General features: G+C 42.8%; 1 long non-coding RNA gene across 1 annotated transcript; it reads left to right on the forward strand.

Annotated features, from left to right (window-relative positions):
* Window positions 1-9,156: 9,156 nt before the first annotated feature.
* Window positions 9,157-16,290, forward strand: LOC310768271. Its single transcript, XR_014551247.1, has 4 exons — window positions 9,157-9,346; window positions 14,884-14,972; window positions 15,053-15,123; window positions 16,092-16,290. It is a non-coding gene; the product is annotated as an uncharacterized lncRNA (long non-coding RNA).
* Window positions 16,291-21,772: the final 5,482 nt, after the last annotated feature.

Raw genomic sequence — 21,772 nt, forward strand, 5'->3', positions numbered from 1 at the left:
CCATCAGCCTCAACCAGTATGGCCAATGGCCAGGGATGATTGGAGTTGCAATCCATCGGCTTGTAAATCATCTGTCCAACCCCTCTCCAGAGAGGCCATTTCTGGGATATAAGGAAGGGATGGGATGGGTTGGAGCTTAGCTACCAAGACTTCACATCTCGATCATTTGATATCAGATCAGACTTGAAATATGTCTCATGGATTTGCCTACAAGCTGATTACTGTACTCTGGATGATTGGCACACGAATCTGAAACCCAGGTGGTGCCATAAAGTGAGCGAAAAGGTACCTTTCACATTTTCAAATGAATGCACATAGCTGGAAACAGAATCAGAGCAACAGACTATGCCCTCAAGTTGTCTGTGTCCCTTTGAAAGTGGGAAGAAAGACTCCACAGACAACTGCATGTCTGAAGGGCTCTCTCCTGCTTTTCCATAGTTCCCAATCACACCAGAATATGAACTTCCCCAGTTCCAAAATACTCACCCAGCCAGTTTCAGTCAGGCCCCAAGCCATTCAGCTATAGGGCTAGCAAAGGAAAAGGAAGAGCAAAGAAACGCAAGGAGAAGAAGCAGAATTCCCCACAGCAGCAACTCAAGTTGGAAGAAGAAAGGTGATGGAAGGAGTAACAGGAATGACAGCCAGTTGGGCAGATCCACAGTATACATTTAAAGCACATGACTTAGAATAATAGAATTGCAGAATTGGAAAGGATCCCCAGTGATCATCTGGTCCAAACCTCTGCAATGCAGGAATTACAGCACAAGATGGCCATCCGACCTCTGTTTAAAAACCTCCAAAGATGGAGAGTCCACAACCTTCCAAGGTAGTCCATTCCATTGTCAAATAGCTCTTAACATCAGGAAGTTCTTCCTAATGTTTAGTTGGAATCTCCTTTCTTGTAATTTGAATGCATTGGTTTGGGTCCTCCCCTCGGGAGCAGCCAAAAGCAAGCTTCCTCCATCTTTCACATGACAGCCCTTCAGGTATTTGAAGATGGCTCCCATGTCACCTCTCAGTCTCCTCTTCTCCAGGCTAAACATGCCTAGATGTAAACAGAGCCGAAATTATTCATATTTGTTATTGTATATGCCTTTTTTAAGGACCCATCATACAAAATCAGATGCCATGACAGTATAAAATGCTGGTGCAATAAAATGGAAAACTCTCCTCCCCGATAATGTCTAATGTTCCTTTTCTTTCCCCAAAAGTGCCACTTCTGGCTGCACCTGCTTGATGCACAGTTCAGGAAAGCAGATGAAATCGCATCCAAATTTATTACTGAAGACGGTCCCCGGGTGAATGGCAACACTATCCATCTTTTTATAGGCAGGCACATATAACAGGTTTAAGCATCTCTTTTGGAGCAGTTTAAAGACTTCTTTGCTTTCACAGGTTTATTAAGTTTTCATTAAATTATGAAATGGCCCCAGTGGTGAGGTCCAGCCATTTTCATACACCTGAACCAGCAAAAGTCAAACCATTCAATAAACCAGGAAATTTCTTCTCCTCCGACCCCAGTGCCTGCACACCCAATATGGGGCCTTGTAATCAATAAAATGTGACAGCTGAAATACTGTCACATGGCCAGCCTTAAGGCCGATTGCCTGCCACAGGTGTGCAGTAAATAATGGCAACCTGGTTGCAGGCAGGCAGTGAACTGTTCCCTGTGATCACCTGAAGCACGAGAAATGCAGTTCCTCACATGGCTGTTTTAGAAATGTGCTCTGTGTAGGCAGCGGAAGGAGGCTGCCAAATCCTGAGATGATGGATAGAAGAGGTTGGGGTGATAACATTGGTTAATGTTCCCCCATACACTAAAGACTCAGTGTAAGTAGAAAACTAATTTATTCCTGATTATTATTATTGAACATAAATATTATCAGAGGTCAAAATAGGCTTCTAAGTGGTTTACAAGTATAAAAGACAATGATATGTTATTAAAATACATAAATCCCTACTTAAAATGCAGTGCAACTGCATCTTACGCACAAATATCTGGGTAACTAACGTTATCATTTCTTCGTATCGTCCTGGGAAAAAGAGACAAATGGGTGCCACCAGGTTCTGTCCTGGGCCTGTTGTTGTTGTTGTTCAAGGGCATTATAAACAACTTGGATGAAGGAATCTAGGGGGTGCACATCAAATTTGCATGTGACAGCAAACTGGGAAGGGTAGCCAATGCTGCAGAAGACAGAAGACAGAATTCAGGATTCAAGATGAGCTTAACAGATTGGAGAACTGGGCCCAAACTAACAAAATGAATTTCAGTAGGGACAAATGTAAGAAGAAAGGAGTTTCTGACTAACCATCCAGAAGAACTTTCTAACAGTAAGAGCTGTTTGACAGTAGAATGGACAACCCCTCAGAAGGTGGTAGTCTCTCCTTCCTTGGAGATTCTTAAACAGAGCTTGGATTACCATCTGTCATGGATGCTTTAACTGAGTTTCCTGTATTGCAGAGGGTTGGACTACAGTCCCTTCCAACATTACAGCTTCTGATGCTTACCAGGAGAGGGGCATGCATGGGCAGGAGAACTGGATTGGCAAAAGGTATTACCCAACTAAGTTCTACACACAGTAGACCCACTGAAATTAATGTTCTCGAGCAAGTCATCCATTACAATATTGAGTTTTGATGGCTTTTTACGGTGGGAGGGAGCTGCTACTATGGAGGGTTTTTGTTTTTTTAATAGGAGACAACTTGATTTTTGAGCCTCCCTTTTCAACTGCTCAGCCTCTCCCTGGTTGGTATACAAATTCAGTATTGGTCGAGCTTTTCTTTTTATGATCCACAACACACAATTCCAGCAGCATATCTGTATGGGCAAAACATCTGTTACAGGAAAGTCAAAGGCAAGAACTAAAAGTAACACTAGTCCAGCTTTGGACTCAGGGTGCAATCCTAACTATGTCTATTCAGAAGTAAGCACTATTGCATTCAGTGGGGCTTACTGCCAGGTAAGTGAGGGTTGGATTGCAGCCTTAGCCTCAACTCTGTTATTTAATGCTAAGTGCTGAGTCTTCTGTTGCATTCACTGAGGCCCCTCTTTCAAATTAAATAATCAAGCGTTATAGTTTCCACACCTTGTAATCCTGTGATCTCCGCAATGACTTTTTGAAATACCACAGAAGTGGAAGTAATGCCAAACGGCATTCACTTAAATTTATAATGTCCAAATGGTGTATTAAAAGTCATTAGCTCACAGTTTGAGTCATCTAACTTTCCTTGTGAATATGCATGTCCAACATTTTAGTACTCAGAATACTTTCTGCTTCTGAAGTGTTGTCTGCTTCCTCTTCAGTACTATTTATTGGACAATATTCATATTTTATGACTTTATTTGAATCATATGGATCAATGGGTATCTGTACTTTTTTTAAGGAGACTCACCTGTTCAGCTGCAAAATTAACTCTTTGTAGATGGTTAGACTTTTTGAATTATTATACCTTTTGAGGAAGATTGACATTGTCTATAGTGACAAAGTATATTGTGGCTGCATCGCCGGGAGAAGGTCAAGCACGGAGCCCAGTGTGGCATGGCTTCAATGGCTGATGGCTCCTCACACTTACTCAAGAGGAGCCAAACACTGAAGCTGAGCTGAGCTCCATGCGCAGCCTCCTCTGCCCCCTCCCCACAGATATTGAGGGGGCCAAAGACACCTCGGCCCTATAGAGTTGGTGCCAGTGGAGTCTCCTAACAACTCTCAGTCCCCTTCACAAACTAAAGCTCCCAGTTATTGAGAGCCAGTGTGGTGTAGTGGTTAAGAGCGGTGGACTCGTAATCTGGTGGACTGGGTTCGCTTCCCTGCTCTTCCACATGCACCCTGACTCTGCACCCTCTTCAAGTGCTTTTGCAAGACTGTCTTGAGACATTTTGCTCCCTGAGGGAAAGGGTGAATTGGTGCTTTACATTCCATGTGAAAAATCTGGCTCAACTGGCAACTGACTCTTATTTCAACTTCTGGTGATGAGGCAGCATCCTTGACTGCACTTAAAATTTGGGATGGGTCAATTCTGACCTCTCAGTTTCTCATTTTTCCAGTCTTAAATTTACCTCTCCATATTTCCACATCAGTTTGGGGTGTTTTGCTTGTTTTTGTTTTTGTTTCTCTTTAGAAGTCTTCATGAAAATTCACCAGCATTTTAATGTGGGCCACACAACCATCTCTTGCAATGCAATAGGGACCACCCAGTCATGCGATGGAGCATCAACCACATCCTGGAGCCAGCCAACCAGCCAACCCTACCCACCCTGCTAGATTTAATAAGACAAGAGGGACAAGAATCAAGAGGGAGTGTGGTTGGCCAGCACTTTGCCCATATCAGCTGACTGAATAAGCTGAAATCTATCCCTCCAGAACATCCCGAGGGCTAAAGCTTCCCCATCCCTATTGAAGTGGATGACACTTTGTGCAAGATTTTTCCTATTTTCATCTGCCCTAAGAATAAGAGTCCTGTGGTTCATTATAGGCCAACATTTCTCTCCTTGTTCCGACAATTGTTCGGTTTTCTAGCTTAAATTCTTCCTTCACCACCAGTTTACGTTCCCTCTTAGTCCCTGTTCATCTTCTGATTCACTTGGTTGGGTGTTTCCCTTACATTAACCTCAACCTGGATGCCTCTGTGGCTCTGGGTGACACAACAATCTATCCTACAGATACAATCCTTGCCCTCTATACAACATTACATATGATTTTCAAAGCCCTGGAAATGAGCCCTTTTAAGTGAAAGCCTCTGCAAGATAACAATACTACGAATGACACTTATAACCCGTATCCTGAAATGACATGTGGGTATCACAAGAGAGTCTTCTGAACACTATCTTAATTAGATTGCTCTGTAAATTGGTTCAGGATGTGGGTTTTCTTCTTTATCTAGGCCTTTTGTTAAAACATCAGTAGCAACAATCTTTACATCGCAATAAAACATTTTTTTTAAAAAAGCAAAATACTTAATTTCATTAATCTGTTTAGCAATACCAATATAATGAGCCATAATATTGATTTTCGTACATAGGATTTAAAATCTCTACTTCTTTCCACCGAATTAAATGCTTCAGACTGGTACTCAACTTCTTTACAGTCACATCTTTAATTTAGTTGTTATAATTAGGCATTAACGGGTGTCAGTGGTATAGTCAGTTACAGGCCATTCTGTTCTGCTTGTCTTGATTATCACAGTTTAGATGTAAAGTAAATTAGAATGAAAGACTATACAGTCCAATTACAGATAAAAGCAGCAAACTGCACTGGGGTAATTAGATGCCAGCATTATTTTTCTTAGATTTTGTATCTCTGCGAGCATTTCTTGCTGTTACTTTGCTGAAGTCAATGCTTAAAGATTTTGCAGAGGGCCTGGGTCTTTGTGACATTGTCTCCTCTTAAACTTTTAAATGTGCTGACTTGATCTTCAGTTGCTACAAGTGATCTTCTTTGTTCCTTGCTGTTTTCCACTGGGAATTACAACTGAACCCTCTTCAAGCCAGTTACCACGTCCTGTCCACAGGACCTCACTGTGAGCCAGACTTTGCTTTAGCAACCAGCGACGGAAACATCTGGAAAATTACCAGTATCATTGCAAATCCGATTCGTGCTGAGGTTTCTACAGGTGATCTAGTACCCCAGAATGAGATTGCTAAAAGGCAACATGTCTGGTTTGCACCTGTCAACGAGACCGTAACCCTGACTTTTTTCTGTAAACATTTCTAAATAGCACATTGGTAAAAAACAAACCAAACACAAACAGCAAAATGTGTACCCGATACAAAAGCTACAATAACAAAACAAAACAAAGCAAACAAAGAAAAAAACCGCAGAAAAAAGTATCAGGAAAAAATCATACGTATATACTGTCAGTCAAAAGAAAATTCGCACTTTGAAGGTCTGCCTGAGTAACACAATTTCTGGGCAACTTCTGAAAGGAGGCAGGAACAATTACTGATACCACTTTAAACAGTCCTGCCCCCCCCCCCGCAAAAGAAGTCCTGGGAACTATAGCTTGTTCAGAGTGCCGAGAGTGGTTATGAGACTTCTATTGCCCATCACAGAGCTACAGTCCCAGAATTCCCTGGGAAAAGGGATTGCTTGTTAAACCACTCTTAGTCATTTAAGCTATTTACCACCACCATCACATCTTATAATCATGAATTGCGTGAATTTCAGAGCAATCCTGCATTGTGTGTGTATGTTTGAAAGATGAATGTGGTGCCTGGATGGAAAAGGGGTGGTGGTGTAGTCAGACAAAAAACAAATTCACAGGCTCTATTCCCTTGCATAGGGAATGTCAGGAGAATAGACTACTTTGATGAGCTTCTGATATGCTCTTCTGCATTGATGGTGGGAGACAGGTGACTTCTACAGATGCAACAAGGAGGCTTCTACAGGGGAGTCCAATGGTCCTCTCTCTCTCTCTACCTGTGGAAATGAAAGTCTGGAATATCCCATGGCCATAAGGGACCCTAGGGCTGCACCCTTCATTATGCATTTCAGGAACAATATGAAGTACAGCAAGGTGAAAACAGATCAATGAATAATTAAGAAGTATGTGCAGAACTGTGTGACCCATATTAGCATAAGAGGCAATTCCTAGGGGTTGTGGGGGCTTCAGGCCCCACAATAAAATATTTGAGGGGGGCTGGGCCCCCACAAGGTTGATGGGCTTTCCTATTCAAATGGTGTGCGTGCACTGTGTCATGTGATCAATTATGCAGGGCGGGGCTTACCTGGGCCCCCACAATAGTTTATTCAACTTGGCACCCCTGCATATTAGTAAACAGGCTAAGTTTCCATTCCAGTGAAGCACCACCTCAGGGAACCCAGAACTTTGCCTTTTGCAGTGGCGGAGGCGATTTTAATTAGGATAATTATTATGTTTTTCCTTTTAAGTTTATTTTCTAATGCCGGCAGAAGCAACAATGCATGATGTGTTTTTATGGACACCCTTGAGTGTGTGTGTGCCCCCCAAATATGCCTGCGCGTGCAGGAAAACTTACACATACACTTAAATGCTTACAGATATATCAGCAAGTTACATGAGGATCAGGAGACATAAAAGTAATAAATAAGGGCAGGAAGATGCAAGATAAAGAACAAAATGAAAAAATAATTAAAACAATAACTATTCCATTCATTCTGTACTTATTACACCAGATTGCATTAGGAAAAACAATAAAAATGTGATTTTAATCTGATAGTAAAACACACGTGCACACACACACACACACACACACACACACACACACTAAAATAAGAATGAGAGCCATTAATGAAAATAATGGATCTTCTCCAAAATGGTTCAACAGTCAACAGTCTGTAGTGCTGCTAGTGAGGCAGGAGTCTTTGTTACATGCTGTGGTTGCTGCAGTCCTAATTAGTCCCGCTCATTAACTATTGCAACTCATTTATGAAGGAAAACAAAGGAGCAACTCGATGGGACTTTCCCCCTTGCTAAAGTGATAATGTTATTTCGCTCTGCAATCCGGTAACTCAGAGCCCAGACGCGGGAAGAGTAACAGAGTGTGCCCCGCCATTTCAGATCTCCGAAACAAAAAGTGTTTGTTTTTTTCCACAGGATAGATGTTTTGATTTTATTTCACTTTAGACTGCTACCTTGCCTGTCATGAGAACCCTCGGGGTGGCTTGCAACATCGCATAAAAGCAGGAGCCCACAATAAATAAAAACCATTAAAAATCCATCATCCTAAAGCAAAACAATAAAGACAAACTTTTAAAAGCAGCATAGACACCATAAACAACATAAAAATGTAGCAATTAAAAATCCATCACAATCCCCCAAATGCTTGCTGGGATAAATATAATGAGTCTTTACTATTTTTCTGAAGATTGAAACAGAGCAGACTCGACACACTTTTCCTAGGAAGCAGCTCCACAACACCGATATCACTGCCAAGGGGAACCTGTGTGTTAGTGGATGAGCTTAGAATCACAGAAGCTGCCTTGCACTGAGTAAGGCTAGTGATCCATCTAGCTCAGTATTGTCTACACTGACCACCAGCAGCTCTCCAGGGTTTCAGGAAAGGTCCTCTTCTAGCCTTACCTGGAGATGCTCCTGTTGATTGAACTTGGGGTCATTGGCATGCAAAGCTCTACCGCTGAGCTAAGCTCCTTCCTCATTATAGAGTTGGGTCTTCAAAGCAATCTATGGCAGGCATGTCCAACTCCCAAGAGGCCGCGGTCTACTCCCACTATTAAAAAACTGGAAGTGATCTAACCATTGGATTGACCAAAGTTGTCTTGGGGAGGAAGTTGTTGAGCGATCAACCAGGATCAACCAGGGGCACCCTGAGATTGACTGGTAGATCACGATCAACCTGCTGAACATCCCTGATATATGCAGTCAAAACACAATAAGAAACACGATATCTCCAAATATCTAAATAGCTGTCACTGGAAGAGGTAGCAAGCTTGTTTTCTTCTGCTAAGGAGGAAAGGACCCAAACCATCAGAAAGAAATGGCGAGAAAGAATATTCTGAATGTATATTAGGAAGAACTTTCTGAGGGTAAAAGCTGTTTGACAGTGGAATGGACTCCCTTGTAAGGTGGTGGGCTCTCGTTCATTTGAGATTTTTGAGCAGAGGCTGGACTAGACATCTCACAGCATCCAGAGCAGTTGAATCTCTATTTGAATGGACTGGAGTTTTTTTTTTTAGCTTGTTGCATGGGTTACTTTTAGAGGAAAGTTTGAGGGAAGAAAATCTGAAAAATGGGAAAGTTTTATGAAGAAAGGCAAAGCTTTCCTTGGTGAATAAGTCACCATGCTATCATAATAATGCAAATTCCCACAACTATTTTGTTCAAAATGAATATTAGCACTGTAATTTTCTACCTAATTTTTATAGTAATAACTGAAAATGTGGCATTAAAATAGCCACATGGCTCTTTGAATGTTACTAGTGGGCTGGAATATGACTTTTGTCAATAACACAGCAGCAATACAGAACATTTGCTTCAGACTAAAGTGACTGTTCAGTGTTCTCCATGGAATCTACTTTTGCTCTGCAGTGGTTGTTTTCAGTTTTATCATGAATAGTGTGCTGCCTCTATTGGGAACAAATCTAAGAGAAACTTAAAGAGAAACAGGTTTAAGTTTGGAATGGATACATCATCACATTGTCCAATATAAATAACTGATAACAGAACATGCAGGAATATAGAATCATAGAATTGTAGGGCTGAAATGGACCCCAAAGGTAATCTAGTTCAGTCTCTTGCAATGCAGGAATCCAGCTAAAGAATCCATGACTGACGGCCATTCAAACTCTGGTCCAATCTCCTTTCTGGTCATTTGAATACACCCAATTGCAATACATCAAGGGAACATTGTGTGAGTGAATTTGCTAAATTGACTGCCATTTGGTGGGATGGGAAGATTGTCTTCCAGGCACTTCTATGTACTTCTTCTCAGGAACAGGAGACCAATGGGACAAGCCTTAAGCTTCTTGGTCATAAGAGAATTCAGAGTGGGGAGGAGTTCCTCATTCATCAAGTAGGGCTGTACAGTTGTCTACGAAACAAATGGAAGAGTGGCTGCAGCCGTTAACAAAGACGCCATCATTTCTGAGAGTCAGGTCACCGCTTCAGCTGGAAGTCCTTTTGTTGCAGAACAGAGATGGCCACTTTGACTGCCAAAAAGCCACTTTAAAAAGATTGATGGGAGAAACTGAAGGAGGATGCAGAAATTTGGAACAAGTTCATTTAACTTCGTAATGAGTTTCTGTCCTGGTGGTGGCAAAAAGAAGGAGGGGGGGTAAAGCTCCCCCATCATGGGATACGCTGGCCTAAATTGCACTTGGGCATTTATTTATTTATTAAAAATGCTTTGGCCTGGACGGCATCAATTTGGAATGATGCTGTGAAGGCGATGGCGCAGCGGAGGAAACAATAAGTAGGCAATGCAATTAGAGGCCGTAATGAGCCTTATGAATGCAGAGGGGTGCGGTGGGGGTATCATAAGGTTTGAACAATCTGTTTCACAGTTTAGCATCTACCAGGAAAATGTAGTGGCAGGGTGTCTCATTCAACATTTCAGGGACTCCCGTTTTTGGCCCTGGAGGCTGACAAGGAGCTGACACCTGTGCCCTCAGCTGCAGAAGGGGATGTTCATTATGCAAGAGATCTCCAAATACGCTTAAGGCGCTCAGAGAGGTTTTCCTCTTGCAAAGGAGTGGGGGAAACAGGTTAAAGAGCAGAGTGGCTGCTATAATGAAGTTACCAGAGTGAGCGAGCTTGATGAATGTTGACACCGCTATAACTGAACATCACTGGCAGAAATTATATTACGTTGGGCCTTCAAACATCCTCGGCTTTTAAGCACTCTATCAAATAGCCCGATTAGCTAACTAATATTTAGGGTTGCTTTCGGAGATCATTTCCCCAAACTAAAACGGTCTCTTTGAATTTGCCTCCTTGATTTGGAGGTGGCAGAGAGAGGGCAATATTCTTACAAGGTGGTGTAAGTGTTTTGGGGGGGATTGTTTCACATTGTTGTTGTTTAGTCGTTTAGTCGTTTAGTCCGACTCTTCGTGACCCCATGGACCAGAGCACACCAGGCACTCCTGTCTTCCACTGTCTTCCACTGCCTCCCACAGTTTGGTCAAACTCATGCTGGTAGCTTCGAGAACACTATCCAACCATCTCGTCCTCTGTCGTCCCCTTCTCCTTGTGCCCTCCATCTTTTCCAACATCAGGGTCTTTTCCAGGGAGTCTTCTCTTCTCATGAGGTGGCCAAAGTATTGGAGTCTCAGCTTCAGAATCTGTCCTTCAAGTGAGCACTCAGGGCTGATTTCCTTAAGAATGGATACGTTTGATCTTCTTGCAGTCCATGGGACTCTCAAGAGTCTCCTCCAGCACCATAATTCAAAAGCATCAATTCTTCAGCGATCAGCCTTCTTTATGGTCCAGCTCTCACTTCCATACATCACTACTGGGAAAACCATAGCTTTAACTATACGGACCTTTGTTGGCAAGGTGATTGTTTCACAGATGCCTTTAAATGAGGATTAGACAAATTCATGGAGGAGAAGGCTATCAATAGCTATATGCCATGATGTCTATGGCCTGCCTCCATTGTAAGTGGCAGAAATGCTTCTCAATGCCTGTTGTTGCAAGTCACAGGAAGGTCCTCCTTGCAGCTTTTCATCATAGGCATCTAGCTGGCCACTGTGAGAACAAGAGGCTGGACTGGGGCAGGCCACTGGCCTGATCCAGGAGGGCTTTCTTTATGTGCATCTTATTTCTTTTCCTGGAAAATTTCAACCCAGTTCGTACTGAAACAGTATTGCTAGCTAATAATGGTGGATGAACTAAGAAATGGGTTAAGAGTGGAGTAGTTTCAGTTTGTAGAAAAGACAAGTAAGAGGTGACACGATAGAAGTTTATAAAATTAAGCCTGGCATCAAGAGAGTGGACAGAGAAAAGTTGTTCTTCTTTCATAACAGTAGAACTCGTGGATATTCAATGAAACTGAATGTTGGAAGATTCAGGTTTCGACATGCGGCACATAGTTAAACTGTGGAACTCACTCCTATAGGAGTGATAGACACCAATTTGGAATGGCTTTAAAAGATAAATTCATGGTCTCTGGATGGCCACTACCATGATGGTTCTACACTGCCCTCTCTAGATGGAGGCAGCAATGTTGCTGAATACCAGATGTTGGGAACCACAGGAGCTCTTGTGCTTGAATACTGGCTTCCTATTAAGGCAGTGGTTGGCCACTGTGAGAACAGGATGCTGGACTAGATAAGCCATAGGCCTGATCCAGTGGCCCATCTAATGGTCTTATGAGTAGAAGCTGCTTTTCAGATCTTGGGGAACCCCTTGCAAAGTGTCCCACAAAAAAAGAAATCACAGTGACATCAGGTGATGGACAGTTGGCCATCCCTGTCAAAAACAAGAGGTCCAAGAGTGCTTTAAAAAATGTCTGGTGCTGGTGTAGACCATGGTTTTGGTGGTTTGTACTGGATCAAATTTGTTTTTCAGAGTATGATGCGGTGAATATTGTCTTGCTGATACGCATCCATACAATGGGAAAATGGCCTGGAGAGAAATGTTGATGTTCACATCAGAAAACTATCAGAGAACTTCACCATGGAAATGCAATGAACCTCAACAACCATGTGAAGTGTTGTGTTGTCTACTGTAGGACTGGCTGATTGTTTGGATTGGAAGATGACAATTAAAGAAATAGTAGGATTTGGATTTGTAAAGGCAAATGCTCCTTGATGCCAAGATTGCTTGGTCCATGTGGCCACCCAAATGAGTTTGGAAGGAAGCCAAGGAACTAAAAGCAGTTGATAAAACAGGAAAGGTAGTTAATCAAAATATAGCTAGCTTCTGCAGATTTCAAAAAGCTAATGATAATACAGAGATGTGTTGTGGAGGTAGGGAGAGGAGGGGTTTGAGAAAAGAGTTTACAGCTGTGCAGAGTGGATTTGTCTCCTGGTTCCCCCCCACCCCGCCCACTTTCAAATATGACATCAATACTGAACAGCCCCTTAACCCATCGCATTAAGCAGCAAAACATGAACACGTGAATGCGTTTTTGATGGTTCTTAGAATGTGTTAAACTACCATTTGTACAGCACTCTTCTGGAGATATGCTTGGGCTTCAAATTCGTGTGGAATTCATAAGAACATAAGAAGAGCCTGCTGCATCAGGCCAATGACTTATCTAGTTTAGCATCCTGCTTTTTCAGTGGCCACCCAGATGCCCTAATGGGAAACCCACAAGCAGGAAATGAGAACAAGAGCAATCTCCCCACTTGTGATTTCCAGCAACTGGTATTCAGTGGCATACCACCTTTAACAATGGAGGCTGAACATGGCCATCGTAGGTACTAGTCACTGATAGCCTTCTCTTCCTACATGAATTTGTCTAATCCTCTTTTAAAACCATCCAAATTAGAGGCCATCTCGTGAGGGTGAATTCAGAAGGACTTTATTGACTGTTGTGAACCTTCCAGCATCCACCTTCGCTGAATGAACTGGAATTCTAGAATTCAAGAAATTTTAGAATTATGAGGAGGAAAACATTTCCCTATCCATGTTCACTGCATCACACATAATTTTATGTATTTCCATAATATCTCCTCCTACCTGCCTTTCCCCCCCTAAACTAAAAACCCCCAAATGCTATAACCTTTCCTAATAGGGGAGTTGTTCCATTTCCTTGTTCATTTTGGTTGCTCTATTCTGAACCTTTTCATGTAACACGAGAAGCCACTCCAATACTCCTGTATTGGTGTGGCGATAGACTAGTCATTTACCTTTTTTAGAAAAGCTAATAGTGACACCTAAAGTCAGAACGCGGCATAACAAAGTGTAGTCTTTGCTTCCTGAATTCAGTGGGACATGACCAATAGTGATATCTAGTGTCTGAAGAAAGCATAACCCACTTTAATGCAAAAACTTTTTTTAAAAAAACAAACTCGTGTGCACTCATGGTTTTTTTTGCTAAGCATTTGTGTTATCTTCCAATGTTAAAACCCCTTCGAAGTGGGTTACAAATTTTAAAAGCCAACTCAAGCATTAAAATTGTATGCAATCAAAGCTACTGTAAAACAGCAGAGAAATCAGATGAGATGGCAGGCTTAGTAAAACAGCCAAGAATCAAATGAAATCAAATAAAACAGCATAAGCACAGTGCAATAACTATGAGTCCTGGAAAATAAATATATCTTAGCCAGATTTTAAAATGACATTTGTGTTCCCACCTTCAGAATCTCTCTCTTTTTTTGGTGTGTGTGTGTATTTCATAACCAGAGTGCCCACCACTGAAAAGCCCCTCCTTCTGGTTGACATCCATCTGAATACGGAAGTCCTTAGAGAATTTCCTCTGGAGCAAATCTTAATGATTAAGAGGTTAAAGAAATTCTTCACACAACTCTTCCTCTGAAGGTAGTGCAAGTCATCAGGTGCATTAGGGCAGGATAGCGACACAATTTTTATACATGGATTTCCAAGGTGATGAGCAAGACACCATTGGAACAGAACCTTCCTAGAAAAGAGAACCATTCTAAACAGTGACATTGTGGGAAACTTCTGGGCTTTCCATAGGCATCTGCTTGACCACTGTGAGAACAGCATGCTGGACTAGATGGGCCTTTGGTCAGATCCAGCAGGTCTCTGCTTATGTTCTTTTGTAGATTTCACCACTATCAATCAAAGATCCGCACAGAATACAAATAAGGGCTGTAATCATATGACATGGGAGCAAGCCATTGAACTCAAAGGGACTTTGAGTAGGATTGCACTGAAGGGGAAGAAACAGATGTGCTACTCTGATGATAAAAAAACTCACCCTTAGCTGTCATGTTTGTCTATATTTCATGGCTTCTGGGAATATGTGAAATTGACTTCCTGATACATTCAATGTTCTATTAAGCAACATGGATATTCTGGTCTCTGACAAAACCAAAACATGTTTCCTTATCTTCTTTTTTGTTCTCCTTGGACTTCGGAGGCATTTTCTAACTGTAGCTCCATCCTGTCGTCATTCTCCATTGAAGTCATCAAAATTTTAAAAAGCCTTAAAAATCTCGTCATGTTATAAATAAAAGATGGACTTGGGACAGTGATGGAAGACGAGTGCAGCGTGTTTGATGGGAAACGTACAATTAGCCGCTCCTTCGAAAGTGTCTGAGGACCACCTTATTTTCTTCTTCCCCTTCGTTTGCATGCTATATAAACAGAGAATCAAGGAATACACCAAGTAGCGTCAACTGAAATTCCATAGGCAAGGGATGACAGCAGATCCACTCAACGCACATTAAAAATTAATAGACATTGAATTTTCTCAGCTTTAATTGATCTGCGTTTTTGTCTTCAATTACTTGTATGTAACCTTGCTTTTCATTCCAGGGACTGATGCTGAGTTCTGAAACAGCACCTTGGAAGGGTGCTGAGGCACAGCTGGCGGGATCAGAAGAATTTCAGATCCTCTGTGGAAGGTGAGCTTTGCACGACAGCATCAGAAGAGATTAAAATGTGTTGAATGTCAATGCCAATAAAATGGCTTTTAATTTGGCAGGGCTGTGGCTAAGTAACAGAGCACCTGCTTTGCATGCAGAAGGTCCCAGGTTCAATCCTCAGCATCTGTAGGTAAGAATATATGAACATAAGGAAATAGGAAGAGACTGCTGGGTTAGGTCAATAGCCCATCTAGTCCAGCATCCTGTTCTCACAGTGGCCAAACAGATGCCTGTGGGAAACCAGCAAGCAGGATTTGAGTACAAGAGCACTCCCTTCCCACATGCTTTCCACCAACTGGTCTTCAGAAGAATTGCTGCCTCCAGCTGAGGAGGCTGGTAAGTCTAGGGGTGTCTCCACAAATCTGGAGTGGAGTCCCTAAGATGGTTGGATGGTGTCTGTGATGGACAGCAGAGCCAGACTAGAGTCTGGTGATGCAGTTCCTCTTAAACTTTGCCAGAGTGTTGGAGCCTCTTGCTGATTGGCTCCAGAGTCAGCTAGCCACAGAGGGGGGAGGAACAGCACTTTGTGGGGGGGGGGAATAAAAGGAGCATTTTCTGAGGGAGAGAGTTAGATAGGGCTGGGTTTAAGATGAGAGACAGGGTTTGGTTTTGAGACAGGGCTCAGGTTGGGAGATAGGGAATGAGATAGGGAGAACTGGTTCTGAGTTAAGTTAAACATCCGCACTGAGGAGACTATCCATAGCGAGAGGACAGCTTGAATAGGGAGACCGTGTTGAGGGTCTGGGAAGGGTATACAGACAGGAGTGTTCTGGTTGAGGGCTGAGTCCGAGCCAGGAGAGATAGATCCTGTGGGAATTCAGGCTGCCTGGGTCTCAGTATAGCCAGAAGGGGAGAGTTCTTCTAGGTACAGAAGACCCCCAGCCCAGTGACAAGGGGTGAGGTGACCCCCTGGGTCTGTTGTACCATTTAGAAGACCTCAGGTGTGGGATGGTTAAGAGAGTGGGTAACTGAGGAGAAGTGCCCCTCGCTTATGAACCAAAATATTAAGCTGTGAAAGAAACTGTATGGTGCTGAAAGCATTCAACTGTAATATCTAAGTAACAGAAACTGAGCTGAGCATTTTACCCTCTATTCTAGAAACCTGAACATCTACCACCTGATGTGTAACAACTGATTTTTAGTAACCGAAGTTTACGAAGAGTTGTGCCTATAGTATTGTGCATAAGCCTGAGACATCTTATAGTCAGTTAAAGCGAATAAGTTAACTTCTACCTGAAAGAACACATTTCCTGACCCACTTTGTTTCATAAACTTCCTTTTGTTTAATAAAGCTTTTCTTGTTGTTTGACCAGCTCCTGCCAGAGACTCTAAATCATTAAGTTTTCCCTCACACAAGTCCCCCACTATATAATCTGTGGTAAATTGTAGAATTTTGTGTAATTGGTGTACAGTGAGGTGGGTCCAAAGCATCTGTAAGGGGTCAAGTTTGCAGAAGGCTGGTCTCTTCTATGAGGGGTACTCTTGCATACTGAAACAGGCCTCAAATACATATAATTTTCAGACTGTGCTAGTTGTATATGGTTGGCTGAGAAAAGTGTCTAGGAACTGCAGGTTTTTAGTTACACCACGTTTCACACCAGAATTCAGAAGGTTGCCTCCTTCTGCTAGTTATGTGCTTTCCTGGATCTGGCCACTGTCCCCCATGCCCTGGTCGCATCCAGATGGCAACATGCTCCATGTGAGAATGCTGCCTCCCAAAAACATTCAGAAACTGATCATATCACTCCTGATTAATTTCACCTGCGCTGGTTTCCAAGAAAGACTGTGTTCAGATCAAAGGAAGTAGTAGGAACTGCTCTATTCTGCCTTCGTCACCCCCTACCTGGAGTCCTGTGTTCAGTTCTGGGCACCACAATTTAAGAAGGATATTGACAAGCTGGGATGTGTGCAGAAGAGGGCAGCCAAGATGATCAAGGGCCTGGAAATCAAGCCTTATGAGGAATGATTGATGGAGTTGGGGGCATTTAGCCTGGAGAAGAAAAGACTGAGGAAAATATCTTAAGGGCTGTCACATGGAAGATGAATAAAGCTTGTTTTCTGCAGCTCCAGATGGTAGGACCCAAACCAATAGATTCAAATTGCTAGAAAAGAGATTCTGACTAAACATCAAGATGAACTTCCTGATGGTAAGAGCTGTAAAAACTGCTCTAGTTCAAGATGGAGTGTCATGGGCTGCCCTGAAGAAGAAGAAGAAGCGTTTGGATTTGATATCCCGCTTTATCACTACCCGAAGGAGTCTCAAAGCGGCTAACATTCTCCTTTCCCTTCCTCCCCCACAACAAACGCTCTGTGAGGTGAGTGGGGCTGAGAGACTTCAGAGAAGTGTGACTAGCCCAAGGTCACCCAGCAGCTGCATATGGAGGAGCGGAGACGTGAACCCGGTTCCCCAAGACTAAGATTACAAGACTACCACTCTTAACCACTACACCACACTGGCTCCCTGAAAGAAGGCAGGGCTGGCTGACACACTAAAAAGCAGCACTCAACGCTGCAACATTTTGTTGCAGCTCCCACTTGTTTTCCTCTGTAGCTGAATGCCAAAGGGTACTCAGGTACTCTTTCTCTTTTTGGGGGACCTGGCAAAACAAAATTGTCAGGGTGGGTGAGTGGATGTGCTGGCAAAAGAGACCTTTCCTCATATGTCTACATAATATTGTCCCCACCCCACCCCATAATGGCACAAAGGCCATTTGGTCTCAATCCAGGCAGCAAAAGTTTTCAATGCATATCCACAGAAGGGTTCCTTTATTTGAATTGCTGGCTGCACCACAAATATTATTGATTTTCAGTTTTATGAATATTCAGTGAATTATGGGTTGATCCGAAAGAAAACATGTCACACCCTGGGAGTCTGATCTCTGAGAGATAGATAGGGAGAGAGAGAGAGAGAGAGAGAGAGAGAGAGAGAGAGAGAGAGAGAGAGAGAGAGAGAAAGTGTGTGGTCTTGCATGTGGGGGTCCCTCCATGCATCATCTATGGAAGGCGAGTGAAAGGATCATCTGTCTTGAGGGGAATGATTGTCCACGCTCTCAGTGAAAGGTCAATGACTGGTGGGTATTAATTAATCCAGCTGGGCACACAGCATTCAAGGTTTAACCGTGTCCACGTTTTTAATAATGATGATAGATTTTAAAGACCAGCCTTTGAGCAATGGAATCCCATCTGTTTCAGGCAGGATCTCTGAAGTTTCCAAACCACCTTTTAGGATGAAATGATGGAATTTTCTTTTCTTTTCTTTTTAACTGGGATGTAGGGCATGGCGGGAGATTGCAGAAGCAGTTGCGCCAAATGGTTTGATGTGCTTTTTATTGTGATTTCATGCTGAATTTTGTAAACCCATTTCAGATACTGTTTTGGAAAAGGGTAAAAAAACAACAACAACGGCACAGAAATATTTTAAAGAAATAATACACCTCTGGAGCAAGTGCTTTGACTAAACTGTCTTAGAAAGGGAAAAGGTGACCCTGTGTGAGAAACACCTGCAAAAGGTTTTCTTGGGGTGTGTGTGTGTGTGTGTGTGTGTGTGTGTGTGGTCTTCACAGCAGCAATTAAATCAATGCTTTTCTGACAATGCTTATTTGGACCATAGAACATATTATATAGAGCCATGTGCAACTGTGTTTAACAAGTAGTTCGGTCTTTTCTCAAGCAGGGAAATCACCTTCAGCTGTTCCCAAATAGCTCCATAGTAGGGTACAAGCTTTGAACGCCAAATAGTCTCAGGTTCAGTCCTCAGTTTCTCCAGCGTAATAGTCAAGTAGCAGAGCTTTGTTTCATACCCTGAAGAGCTGCTGTCAGTCACAGTCAACTGGGGACCAGTTTACCTGTGAGATCACCTTACCTGAAGGTGACCCGGAAACTACAACTAATCCAGAACGCGGCAGCTAGACTGATGACTGGGAGCGGCCACCAAGACCACATAACACCGGTCTTGAAAGACCTATACTGGCTCCCAGTACATTTCCAAGCACAATTCAAAGTGTTGGTGCTGACTTTTAAAGCCCTAAATGGCCTCGGTTCAGTATACCTGAAGGAGCATCTCCACCCCCATCGTTCAGCCCAGACACTGAGGTCCAGTGCTGAGGGCCTTATGGCGGTTCCCTCGCTGCGAGAAACTAAGTTACAGGGAACAAGGCAGAGGGCCTTCTCGGTAGTGGCACCCGCCCTGTGGAATGCCCTCCCACCAGATGTCAAAGAGAAAAACAACTAACAGACTTTTAGAAGTCATCTGAAGGCAGCCCTGTTAAGGGAAGCTTTTAATGTTTAATAGACTATTGTATTTTAATATTCTGTTGGAAGCCACCCAGAGTGGCTGGGGTGTAAATAATAAATTATTATTATTATTATTATTATTATTATTATTATTATTATTACCCCATACAGTGGTACCTTGGGTTACATACGCTTCAGGTTACATACGCTTCAGGTTTCAGACTCCAGTAACCCAAAAATATTACCTCGGGTTAAGAACTTTGCTTCAGGATGAGAACAGAAATCGTGCAGCAGCGGCGCAGCGGCAGCAGGAGGCCCCATTAGCTAAAGTGGTGTTTCAGGTTAAGAACAGACCTCCAGAATGAATTAAGTTCTTAACCTGAGGTACCACTGTATATCTTACTCAGTTGCTCTGATCTGCAAAACTGGCACTGTTACAGGTACCACAGAATGCCAATTCCACATTTGTTAGATATTTGATCTTTCAATGCGACAGCACACACACTTTGGAACTCCCTGCCTATTGACCTCAGGCAGACAGAGTAGCTCAGTTGGTTAGAGTGTTGTGCTGATAACACCAAGGTTGAGGGTTCAATCCCCCATAAGGGACAGCTGCATATTCCTGCATTGCAGGGGTTGGACTAGCTGATCCTCTGGGTTCCTTCCAACTCCAAGAAGAAGCATTTCTCCGCAGAATGATTTTTCTATACAAATATTTGGCTCAGTGTGAATACTGGGAAAACAGGCTTCTATGAAAGGTGCTTTCATTGTACAGTGGTACCTTGGGTTAAGTACTTAATTCGTTCCGGAGGTCCGTTCTTAACCTGAAACTGTTCTTAACCTGAGGTACCACTTTAGCTAATGGGTCTTCCCGCCGCCGCGGTGCAATTTCTGTTCTCATCCTGAAGCAAAGTTCTTAACCTGAGGTAATATTTTTGGGTTATCGGAGTCTGTAACCTGAAGCGTATGTAACCTGAAGCATATGTAACCCGAGGTACCACTGTACTTTTTTATGGTGCCTACTAAAAACACTTTTGTTTAGACAAATCCACCCAAATATGTAGAAGGTTTAATATATTTTTAGTTCATCACTGATTTCAATTTTTCTATGTTTTAAATAGTTGCTTCTGAATGTTTTGCTTTCTTCTTTCTGTAAACCGCTTTGTGGGTTCTTTTTTTTTTTTTTGCAATCAAGTATAAATTTATGAAATAAAAACAAATGGCAGGCAATAGTTGGCTGGTAGGAGCCATGATCTGACTTAGTTTAAGGCTGCTCCAGATGTATGCAGAGACATAAGAAGAAGCCTTGCTGGATCAGACTGAAGGCCCATGTAGCTCAGCATCCTGTTCTCACAGTGGCAGCTCAGATGCCCCAATGGGAAGCTCTGAAGCAGGACACGCCCACAACTTCACTTTTCTCCTTATGGTCTCTAGCAACTGGTATTCGGAGCTGAGCAGCCTCTAAATACTGAAGGCAACATAGCTCTCATGACATTCAACTAAAGACATTTCTCTGAGGGCATAGCCCATGTTCTCCAAACTTTCTCTAGTTCTAGAAGTTTCCAGTGCTTCAGAAACCCTTCAATGACAAGCAGGAAATGAGCTCCAATAAATTCCATCTGGAGCCAGGCTAAGTTCTTGCTGGTGTCTCTGAACACTTTTGACCAGTGTGAGCCTCTGCCGCTGCACTTTAGTCCATCAAGGACATCTTTAAGATGGACATCCTCTGCAAATGATAATCTTTAGTCACTTCTATCGCTTTCGCTTGGAGTGTTAACACGTTTATTTCAGCTCACTCTTCCATTCAAAGCGGTGGCTCTTCCCCCCCCCCTTCTTCTTCTTCTTCTTCTTTTTACTGTAGGAAATATCAATACTAATTTGGACCTCTAATTGAACAAAAACAGCAGATGTGAAGTTGATAAATAAAAGGTCTTCTTGCTGTCTCTTGGGTGTTCTCCAGCCTACTCCTTATTTCTGAAGCATCTCTCATTGCTGTTTCTATTTTGACCTTCAGATGCTGTAACTACATGGCTCCTATTGTACATCCCTTCTCTCTCCCCCCCCCCCGCCACCCCATTTCTCTGCCTACTCACAGAAACCTAAATGGTGGGTGCTGTTTTTTGTCCTGATAAAGTCACTCGTTAGAGCTATTCCTAGTAGACATTTGGGTCTTAAAACCGCACTCCTTTACAGAGGAATGTGTTGCATTTACTGCTTGTCGATTTTGGTTCTAAAAGGGAGAGGGAGAGAGAGAGAGAGGAGAGAGAGAGAGAACTCAGCCTCTCTGCAGGAGTTGCCCAGCCTGTCCATTTATTCTGTATCCAGTCCCATCAAGCATACAATTACTGTAACTAAAGTTATAAACTCTTCTGTTTGAGAGTCTTTTTATGGGTCACTTAGGATAAACTACTTACACAACAGCAATTGCTTGGGTAGGGCCTTTTTTACATGCATCAGGAGGTGAGCTCGGTTTCAACAATGAGCAAGAGCGCCCTGCACTCCAGCCCTCTCTCAAATGGATAATTCTGGTGATCTTTCTGACAGCC

The sequence above is a fragment of the Podarcis filfolensis genome, assembly GCF_964270895.1.
Source record: "Podarcis filfolensis genome assembly, chromosome: 8".
In the NCBI taxonomy this organism is placed as follows: Eukaryota; Metazoa; Chordata; class Lepidosauria; order Squamata; family Lacertidae; genus Podarcis; species Podarcis filfolensis.